The sequence below is a fragment of the Camellia sinensis genome, chromosome 5, assembly GCF_055761805.1.
Source record: "Camellia sinensis isolate YWXY chromosome 5, ASM5576180v1, whole genome shotgun sequence".
Classification (NCBI taxonomy): domain Eukaryota; kingdom Viridiplantae; phylum Streptophyta; class Magnoliopsida; order Ericales; family Theaceae; genus Camellia; species Camellia sinensis.
This window is the reverse complement of record NC_138965.1, coordinates 206,454,146-206,464,891: the sequence shown is the minus strand read 5'-3', so window position 1 is coordinate 206,464,891 and position 10,746 is coordinate 206,454,146.

The window sequence follows — 10,746 nt, the reverse complement described above, 5'->3', positions numbered from 1 at the left end:
GGAAAATTGGTGATTATAGTCAAGAATTAGCTTAAAGTGTTGATTTGAGAGTCTATTCATACATATATGTCCATATTATGGAGTTTTGAAGTTGTTCTGCATGAAATTCTTCCATGCATGTCTAGATCATAGTTGTAATCTAAGGATTCATCATGTTTTTAGGATGAATGGCTCATTTGATCATGTGTTAGAAGCTTTGAATTCAAATAAACACATTGTAGACGCGTCCCGAGGGCCATATGCTACAGTTCGGACTCATTTGTCACGGTTCTTAATCTGATCTCATAATGTGCGATGTGAGATTGATAAATCACCAAAGAGTCCAAATCCGGCAAATCGTTTAGAAAACTGATTTTTAAGAAAGAAGTGTCAAACATGGACTGTTTTGCCAGATACAGAGGCGCCACTTAAATATTTTATTTTGGGGGAATTTAGGAAACCCTGACTTGTGCCTAAGGCCACGTGTCCGTCATCACCAAAGTTGCCTCGGCTCGGGAACTTGGGTACGAGAGGGGAAGGTCATCTATGAGCACCCCCGCTTGCCCGATCAAAGATCGGCCTGTACTAAACATGATATCTAGTTTTTGAAAACGCATGTATTCTTATTCTGGTTAATTAGCTAGAATTTACTAAGTGATGCGCACAACACACAAGTATAGACTAGATCGTCTAATTTGGAACAAAGCATTACATATCCGTTTGTTTGGAAACGGTTTGAAGTTTGCTACTCGCAAGTAGGCTAAAATACGGATTTCAATGAATTGTCCCAATTCAAACAATCCAACCTTCACCCATAGGCATTCAGGCAGTTATATCACATAAGCAAATAGCCTCATGGCAAGCATGCTTTCATGTTAACACTCACATACATACAAGATGCTAAAGCATAAATACTCACAGTGTACACCGAGCTAAAATAAAGAACTAGTTAGTAATCAATGCATGATCCTAATTCATGTTAAGATAGCTAATGCAACACATACGAAATGCAACTAGAAATAGGCTCGGCTATTTTAAGATGGCATATGAGATGCGACGATTCGATACATGTATTCAACTTGGAATTGAAATACGATGCAGTTAGTATGATGCGCCGAGCCTGGTGCATGCAATACAGATGAATGATGCAAACATGCATAGCATAAAGATGCTAATTGAAAATGACCTAGAACTAACCATCGTAAGTGGTTAAGTAAAAGGGAGAAAGAAATGGAGGTTTGGAAGACATGCATCGCACACACGCACGCTTATTACAACAATTGCGCCCTCTTGACAGAGGGACCGAAAAAATAATACAAACCAACTAATTAACTAACTATCCTAGCTAATTAATTATTACACAACACTTAACTAATTAAACAAATTAATTAAGCTATGAAAGCAGTAAAGCAACCTCGGGAAGAGGGACGAATGCACGCATGCTCGGTTTCGCTCGGAAATCTATCGCCATGCTCATGCTGCCTCTGTTTACACTGCTCTGCACCTCTGAAAACTGTGCAAGTCTCAAGGATGCTTCTGAATCACCTTCTGAGCACTGTGGGATGTCACTGGCCGAAAGTCAAGGCCACCGGCCAAGAGGAACTGGTCATCGACCATTTGTGGGGATCTCGGCCAACAATGCATAGTCGGCCGGCATTGAAGATGGCTGATCGACCATCTCTTCCTGCAGAATCCTGTTTTTGTTGCAACAGAGGACAGATAGAGCATGGCAATGCATTTTCAAGGCAATGTTTGCACCACCACCCTCCTTATCATGTTTGAGACTCAAAAGAGTATGGTTCTCGACTCTCGGGCCATCAATCACACATTTCAACGCATGATGACCAAAGGAGCCAAGTGTGCAAATTAATGTACAATGAATGCACAAAACACATGAATGCCTCACACTCTATCATGTTAGGTCAAGAGCGTCGGCAAAACACATGAATGCCTCACACTTTATCATGTTAGGTCAAGAGCGTCGGCGACCAAGGATTGAGGCACGTTTCGTCACTTCAAGTACGAAACGTCCCTCGATCCTTGTGTTTGGTTTGACACCCCAAACCAAACACAATGTTATGCAAGTGTACCAAATACAATGCAAAGCATGCAACCAATGTAATGCGACATGTGCAATGCAATCCAATGTAATCAACCTAAGTATGCAAGCTAAGTCAATGTAACATGAGTACGACAAATGCAATGCAATGTTACCTAACATGCATCCAAACATGCAAGAATATATGACAACATATCAAGCACATGACAAAATGCAAGCTAACAAACATGCAAAATGCGACTTAAGCATGCAAATATGCAAGGCATATAACAACATTCAAGCATATAACAACATGTGAGGCAAACATGTAACAACATGTTAAGCAACTTAAAAAAAGAGAATGCATGCCAAATGCATTATAACTTAAGCATGCAACAACATGTCATGGACCAAGTACACAACAAAGCACAATTGAACTAGCATGCTACAACATGCAATTTACCAAATATGCAACAAGCATGTGACAACATACAAGGCAAGCATGCAACAACATGCGGGGATGGACTTAAACCAAGATGGACAGCCCTCAAATAGGTCCAAATCAGTGGCTAAAATGCTAAGAAATGAGGGACAAAAGCATATGCAAACATGCATGCTAATTGGCCTAACACTTAAGCATAGTAGAGCAACTCTTAAGCACACTTAAAAGAGGATAAACATGGACATGTGACAAACATGTTAAGCTCTGAAATCATGTATAGGAAGGTGCCAAACCAACCAACTACACAAGTAAAGAATGCAAGAAAGCTTAAAGCTTGAAGCTAGCCAAAGGACTCAAACCATGGCCACACAAAGCAAGCCCCAAAGGGCCAAGGGGGATCTAAAACAGTTCCAAGGCAGGCCCAAACAAGACCAAAAACACATTAAAATGGCATCCTAAAGACCTAATCATGGAGACATACACGATAACCCAATCTTAAGGCACAAAACAACAACTCTTCAAAGCATTGAAAAGATGGCAAACATAAGTGTGTGTCTACACTACATGGACTGAAATGTGATTTCAAATGATGCCAAATCATGAGAATAGTCAAAACAATGTATGCTAGCAACTCGGTGCACAAAGCTTAACAAGCTAGGATGAACTAAGGCTATACGAAGCAATGCATATATGATCAAATCAACACCAAACAGAGCTTAAACATGGTAAAACATGACTAAACGTTCCTTGGAGTTGAGCCAAAATATGCAAGCATGATGGTCCAAATGCAAGATACGTGTTAAGGCAATAGAAGGGATTACAAGACAAGTACATGGTGCATGCAAGAGACCAACAAACCAGTTTAAAATAGAGGTATATCATGCCAAGGTAACACCAAATACTTGTTGAAATGAAGCCAAAACATGCTAAGCAAACATGCTACTATGGTGAGCCAACAATGCAAGCAAATGAGACACAAAGGGAGGGGCGTGTCCCTCCCCTATTCAAGACTCCAAAACCACTTCTCCACCACTGAAAATCCTCTAGATTTCAGTGGTGAGAAGGTCAAAACAAAAAGGTTTCAAAGCTCAAAAAGAAGCTCACAAAATAAGGCCAAACAAGGCCTAAGAGGGGGTAGACAACCCCCAACCCAAAAGTAACCCTAAACAAACATGTTTAGCATACAAAAACAGAACTTTTTTCAGTTGGACACTAAGGGTATGTTTGGTTTGAGTTTTAGAAAAAAAATTCCAAAAAATTGTTTGGTTTGAGATTTTTCTCAAAAAAATTTCAAAATCACTTTTTCTCTCTTACACAGCAATCAATCACTTTTTCTCTCTCCTCTCTCATTCTCAATCACTTTTTCTCTCATACACATCTACTCAATTACAACAAAATATCAAATCATCCCAAACTTCCAAACTTCAAAACTAGTTTCAAAATATATAACCAAACAAACCAAAAAAATTTCTAAAACAACTCTCCCAAATTTTTTTTCAAAAACAACTCTCCAAAAAACAAACCAAACAAGCCCTAAGCTTAAAACAGTATGCAAGTATTGCTAAAAGCTTAAGTAAAAATGGGGAATAAAAGAGTAGCTTCTCACCCTTGAAGAACACTTCAAGAACACCAACTCCAGCACCTCCTTTTGATCAAAACCAACTCAAAAACTCTGAAATCAACTCCTTAGCACCTCAGTAACTAAGGGATAGTGTATCACTAGGTGCTTTAGTGCAAAAATATGAACAAGAACACCCTTTAGAACACTATTACACACACAACTATAGAGAGAGAGTGATATATATCTTCTATATCAGTTGGCTGAACCTCTGGAAAGGGAGGGAAGGCTCTCCTTTTATAGGAAGTCCAATTCAAAGCTTCCAAGAGAAACTAAGTGTTGGTTCAAATCCTTCCATACACGTGTATGGAGGGCAGAGTCTGTGCTCACCAGCTGGCACAGCTGGCATGCACAATGCTAGAAAAAGGCAAAGGAAAGGCCTCGGCCAGAAAATGTGGCCAATCGCCCAAACAATGACCGGCTGACCAAATACAGTGCCGATCGGCCAACACTTTTAGCCGATAGCAAGAAAACAAGGCTAGTGGCCATAGGCCATGGCCGGGGGGCTAAGGGGATGGCCAAAAAGCCACTTTCTACCCGTAGGTGCAAAAACCACAAGTCCTTGGTCCAAAACCAAGCACAAAACAGTCAAATTGAGAGATCCTAAGGCAAGGTGCGCAGCCGAGACCTTTGGGAACTCAAAACGAAGACGAGCATAGATGATCATCGAGTATTCAAACGATGATGTCCAACTCTTGAGGATGGTCAAAAATGGGGTGTCTACACACATGCATGGCATATTTACATCATGTTCTTGAATTTTTGGTTGAATTTGTGTTCAATCGACATACTTTTGGGCTTTGATTTTATAAAATGATCTTCAAAACATGTTGTATTATGAGTTTCTAAGTGTTTTCCAGAAAATTGGCCCAAAAAGATGAGTTTTGGTATGTTTGATTCTTGGTTTGAGCTTTGGAAGCAAATCTGGAACACCCAGATTTTGGCTTCCACGCTCGAGCGACCATTTTTGTGTTCAAAGCTCCACTCGAGCGACGGAATGCTGGCTCGAGCGTAGATTGCAAGCTCCCAGTATTTTTTATGTGTGCAGAAGCACGCTCGAGCGACGATATCTACGTTCGAGCGAGGAACTGTGTCTTACGCCCGAGCGAGCATCCAGCAGAGAATTTCAGCAACCAGTACTTTTCGTATGTTTACAGACCGCTCGAGCGAGGGAGTCTACGCTCGAACGTCCTCTCTGTTTTGGTAAGCTCGCTCGAGTGGAGAAAGCCACGCTCGAACGAAGACCCTTGTTTTCAGCAAATTTGAAAAGTGTTCTAATGTATATTTTTGCATCCTCATTCCATCCTAGGCATTCCTAGGCCATGTTTAAGGCATCTTAATGAGGATAATGTTATAGAACCACACCAAGTCAAGTTAAGGGGCTAGGTTATTAATCCCAAGTGTGTAACTTAGTGTGTGTTCGTTCTGCAACTGTGTAGGGTTGGCACCCGGGAACACTGATTAGCCTGTTTATAGCCCAGTAATCTGTGAGTAATAATGTTGTAAAGCTATGTTCAATTATAATTATTTTCTGAATGATTGACTGTACTATTTTCTGAAATGACATTGTTTATCGAATGAATGCTTGTCCTATTTTATGAACTATACTCGTGGCATCCATAGTGACTGATTGTTACTGTTACTGCTACTGTTATTGCTACTGTTACAGAGATCTCTGTCAGTTCCTATCCTTGGAACTACTGTTACTGCATTGATGGCCATCAACTGACTGTTCGGTCTATTAGGACCTACTGTACTGTCTTGTTATTGGATGTGCCACGTATGACTGCTATGATTTCTAATTAACTGATATGGCGTGAAATATGAGCCACCAATTGAATAACTGATCTACTGATGGAAATAACTGTTTTAATCACTGAAAGGACATTCATTCTTAACCCCTTTACACGGTTGTTATTCACTGGGTTTTAGCTCACAGTTTATATATGTATGTAGGTGGCCAAGCACCGAACCGAAGCTAGAAGCGTCAAGTTAAGCTCATGTTTTGTCAAGCCAACTATTGTGCCTCACTTCGAGGTTCCGAGTCTGTTCAAGCCAAGGCTGTTTTGGGGTGTTTCAGATTCACCCTTTTATCTCTGTTATGTAATGAATGTTTAAGACTTTTGACTGTACAGTTATGGTAAAGGGATTGGATCCCTAACCTGTAGTTATGTATATCCGATATGTATATATGTTTATGGTTATGAACGTGGACTAGTCCATAAAAGTCTTTTTCCATCCAGATTTCCACAGCTCATTGGACATCTTTTATTTACTGATTGGCTTCCGCTAGCCCCTTACTCTGTACTATTATTATTACTGTTAAGCAGGCCTTTGGTAATCACGGATTACTGGCCGGTTACGATGCTAAACCCTTAGGGGCAGGTTTGGGTCATGACAGAGTGGTATCAGAGCACGAGTTATACCGCACACACGTGTCCAAATGAGCTATAGGATGTCCTAGAAAAGTAATTAGGGCATTGCATGAGCATGAGAAAGTGTGTGTGGCCATGATATGAATATATGTGCTAATGTGCTTAAGTAAGCAATTTCCTATGTTTATTATTACCGTACTGTATATAGTGAAATGAAGAACGCAAGAAATGCCGATGAATCTGAATCATCTGAAGCAAGAATGGAAAGGTTGGAAAGAATGGTTGAACTGTTGACCGAGGCCCTAAGGTAACAACAGAACCAACAGCCCCCACCTCTTCCAGTACAGCCAGAACCGAATATCAATGATTATGTAATTGCTTTGACACAGAAGTTCAACAAAATGAAGCCACCAACGTTCCAAGGAGGTCTTGAGCCATTAAATGCCGAAGCATGGGTTTTAGAAACCGAAAAGTTGTTCGAAGTGTTTCCTTGTTCAGAGGCACACAAAGTATTACTGGCTACCATTGCCTTACAAGAAGAGGCTAGACGGTGGTGGATGCTCATTCGTGATACAAACAATGCTCTGACTTGGGCTCAATTTAAAAAAGCCTTTTATGAGAAATACTTTCCCTAGTGTGTCCGAGACCGCAAGGTAACTGAATTTGAACAGTTGAAGCAAGGCACCATGTCAGTAGCAGAGTATGAATCTAAGTTTACTGAACTCGCCCGATATGCACCACACATGGTTGATACTGATTATAAAAAGGTCAGGAAGTTTGAAGGCGGGCTTAATGTAGAGATACTTGATCGAATTAATGTTTTAAACCTACTCAAATATGTGGATGTCCTTGACTGAGCAATTATGGCCGAGGCAAATGTCACTGCATTACAACAGACTAAGACATCGGTGACCGAATGACGGGGTAAGAGGTGAGGCTTCAATTTCAAAAAGGGTCGAAATAACTCATTGAATAAAAAGCAAAACACAGGGTCAACAAGCAGCTCTAGTCAGGAAAACAGTTCCATACCACCCTGCTCCAAATGTGGCAAAAGATATAAGGGGGTTTGCTACAAAATTTCTAAGGCATGTTACAGGTGTGGCAAGGTGGGTCACATGGTCAAAGATTGCCCTTCTACGTCTCAAGGCAATAGTAAGGCTGCAGCTAGTGCCGCAGTGTCAACTGTTACACCAAAACCCAATCCCAAAGCTACTGGAAAGAAGCCTTTAAGGCAAGGCCGGGTGTTTGCACTCGTACTGGGAGATGTGCAGAACACTGAGACAGTTGTGTCAGGTATACTCTCAATTTGTGCTCAAAATGCCTATATTCTGATTTATTCGAGGTCTACACATTCGTTTGTCTCGCATGTTTTTTCACAAAAATTAAATAGACCACTGGAACCCATGAATTATTTGTTAGCTGTATCTTCACCTGTTGGGGGATCCATGACTTGTGCTTATGTGTATCCTGCATGTGAGATTGTTATTGGGGATGTACTTTTGTATATTGATTTACTGCCTTTGAATATTGATCATTTAGATGTAATTCTGGGAATGGACTGGTTAACAAAATATCCTGCTTCCATAGACTGTGTAACGAAACAAGTTGTTTTCCGTCCACCTGGATTGCCTGAATTTTTGTTTAACGGAGTTAGTGTAGTACCTCCCCCATATCTGATTTCGTCCATGAAAGCATTCAAATTAATTAAAAAGGGGTGTAAAGGGTATTTATGTTGCATATTGACTGTACTTACTGATACTAAAGCTAATGTGGACAGTATTCCTGGAGTCAGAGAATTTCCAGATGTTTTTCCAGATGACTTGCCAGGGGATTTGATTGATAGGGAGATTGAGTTTGCCATTGAAGTGTTACCGGGTGTACAACCAATTTCTAAAGCTCCGTACAAAATGACACCTACTGAATTAAAAGAATTGAAAATTCAGCTGCAAGAATTGTTAGATAAGAAGTTCATCAGTCCCAGTACTTCACCGTGGGGCGCACCAATTTTATTTGTGAAAAAGAAAGACGGCTCACTAAGACTCTGCATTAACTACCGCGAATTGAACAAGGTGACAGTGAAAAACAAGTACCCATTGCCTCGTATTGATGATTTATGTGACCAATTACAAGGTGCTCAAGTTTTGTCCAAAATTGACCTTAGATCCGGATATCACCAGCTGAACGTAAAAGCAGAGGACATTGAAAAGACTGCCTTTTGAACGAGGTACGGACATTATGAATTTTTTGTTATGCCTTTCGGAGTTACTAATGTGCCTGCTGCATTTATGGACCTTATAAACAGAATTTTCAAACCATTCCTCGATAAATTTGTGGTTGTTTTTATAGATGACATTTTGATTTATTCCAAGAGTAAGAAAGAACATGAACGTCATTTGAGAATTGCTTTACAGACCTTAAGAGAACAGAAACTGTATGCAAAACTAACAAAGTGTGAATTTTGGCTTGATAATGTTATGTTTTTGGGGCATGTGATTAGTAAGGATGGCATTTTAGTTGACCCACAGAAGATTGAAGCAGTGGTGAATTGGTCTCGACCGACTAATGTTACTGAAGTTTGGAGTTTCTTGGGTTTAGCCGGGTACTACATGAGGTTTGTGAAAGATTTTTTCAAAATTGCTCTACCATTGACTCAATTGACTCAAAAGGGGATATCATTTGACTGGACCGATCAGAGCGAATCAGCTTTCCAAGAATTAAAGACTCGACTTGTGACTGCACCGATTCTTACCCTATCCTCAGGTACGGATGGATTTATTATTTTTAGTGATGCTTCTTATAAGGGTTTGGGATGCGTATTAATTCAGAATAGTAAAGTTATTACGTATGCTTCCCGACAATTGAGGCCACATGAAAAGAATTACCCAACTCATGACTTAGAACTTGTTGCAGTAGTGTTTGCATTGAAAATTTGGCACCACTACTTATATGGGGCAACATGTAAGGTGTACATAGATCACAAGAGTTTGAAATATTTCTTTACACAGAAAGAGTTAAATATAAGACATCAGAGATGGTTAGAACTGATAAAGGACTATGACTTGCAAATTTTGTACCATCCGGGGAAAGCTAACAGCGTCGCTGATGCACTTAGTCGGAAATCAATTGGGAATTTGGCTTGTTTACTCACCGGACAGAAAGAACTGCTATGTGATCTTGAGGGATTTGAAGTTGAGATTATTTTACGAGAACAAGGTGGGACGTGGCTGCTATTTCTGCTCAACTGGCACTTATTAAGGAGATTAAAGAGAAACAACACCAAGATGACTTTTTGAAGAACGTCATTAATGAACGAGAATTCAAACCAAGGCCGAACTTTGAATTTGAAAACAATGTGTTAAAATTTCAGGGAAGGTTGTGTGTACCAAATGATTCTGAACTGAAAAGGTGAGTTTTGCAGGAAGACCACAATTCAAAACTTTCCATCCATCCAGGAAATACAAAAATGTACCAAGACTTGAAACTTAATTTCTAGTGGCCGGGAATGAAGAAAGAAATTGCCAAGTTTGTGTCGAAATGTCTACATTGCCAACAAGTCAAAGCCGAACATCAACGACTTGCAGGTTTACTTCAACCCTTACCGATATCGGAGTGGAAATAGGAACATATCACCATGGATTTCATTGTTGGATTGCCTCACTCCAGTAAAGGTATGGATTCAATTTGGGTTATTATTGATCGACTGACTAAATCTGCTCCACTCTTACCTGTCAAAACAATTTATAATGCGGACAAATTGACTACAATTTATATTGATGAGATTGTCAGATTACATGGAGTGTCTGTGTCTATTGTTTCTGATAGGGACTCGAAGTTTACATCAAGATTTTGGTAAAGTCTGCAAACGGCATTGGGTACCGAATTGAGGTTGAGTAGCGCATACCATTCTCAGACAGATGGCCAATTAGAAAGAACCATGCAGACTCTTGAAGACTTACTGCGTATGTGTGTTCTTGATTTCCAAGGAAATTGGGAAAGTCATTTACCTTTAGCCGAATTCGCCTACAACAACAGTTTTTATTCGAGTATCGGTATGGCGCCTTTTGAGGCTTTATATGGCAAAAAATACCGATCTCCTATTTGCTGGGCAGAAGTTGGAGATGGGCCTTTACTTGGGCCTAGAATTGTACACGAGACCCCAGAAAAGGTGAAACTGATTCAACAAAAATTGAAAACCGCACAAAACCGACAGAAAAGTTATGCAGATGTACGAAGGCGAGACATGGAATATGAAGTGGGTGATCATGTTTTTGTTAAAGTGACACAATAAAAGGAC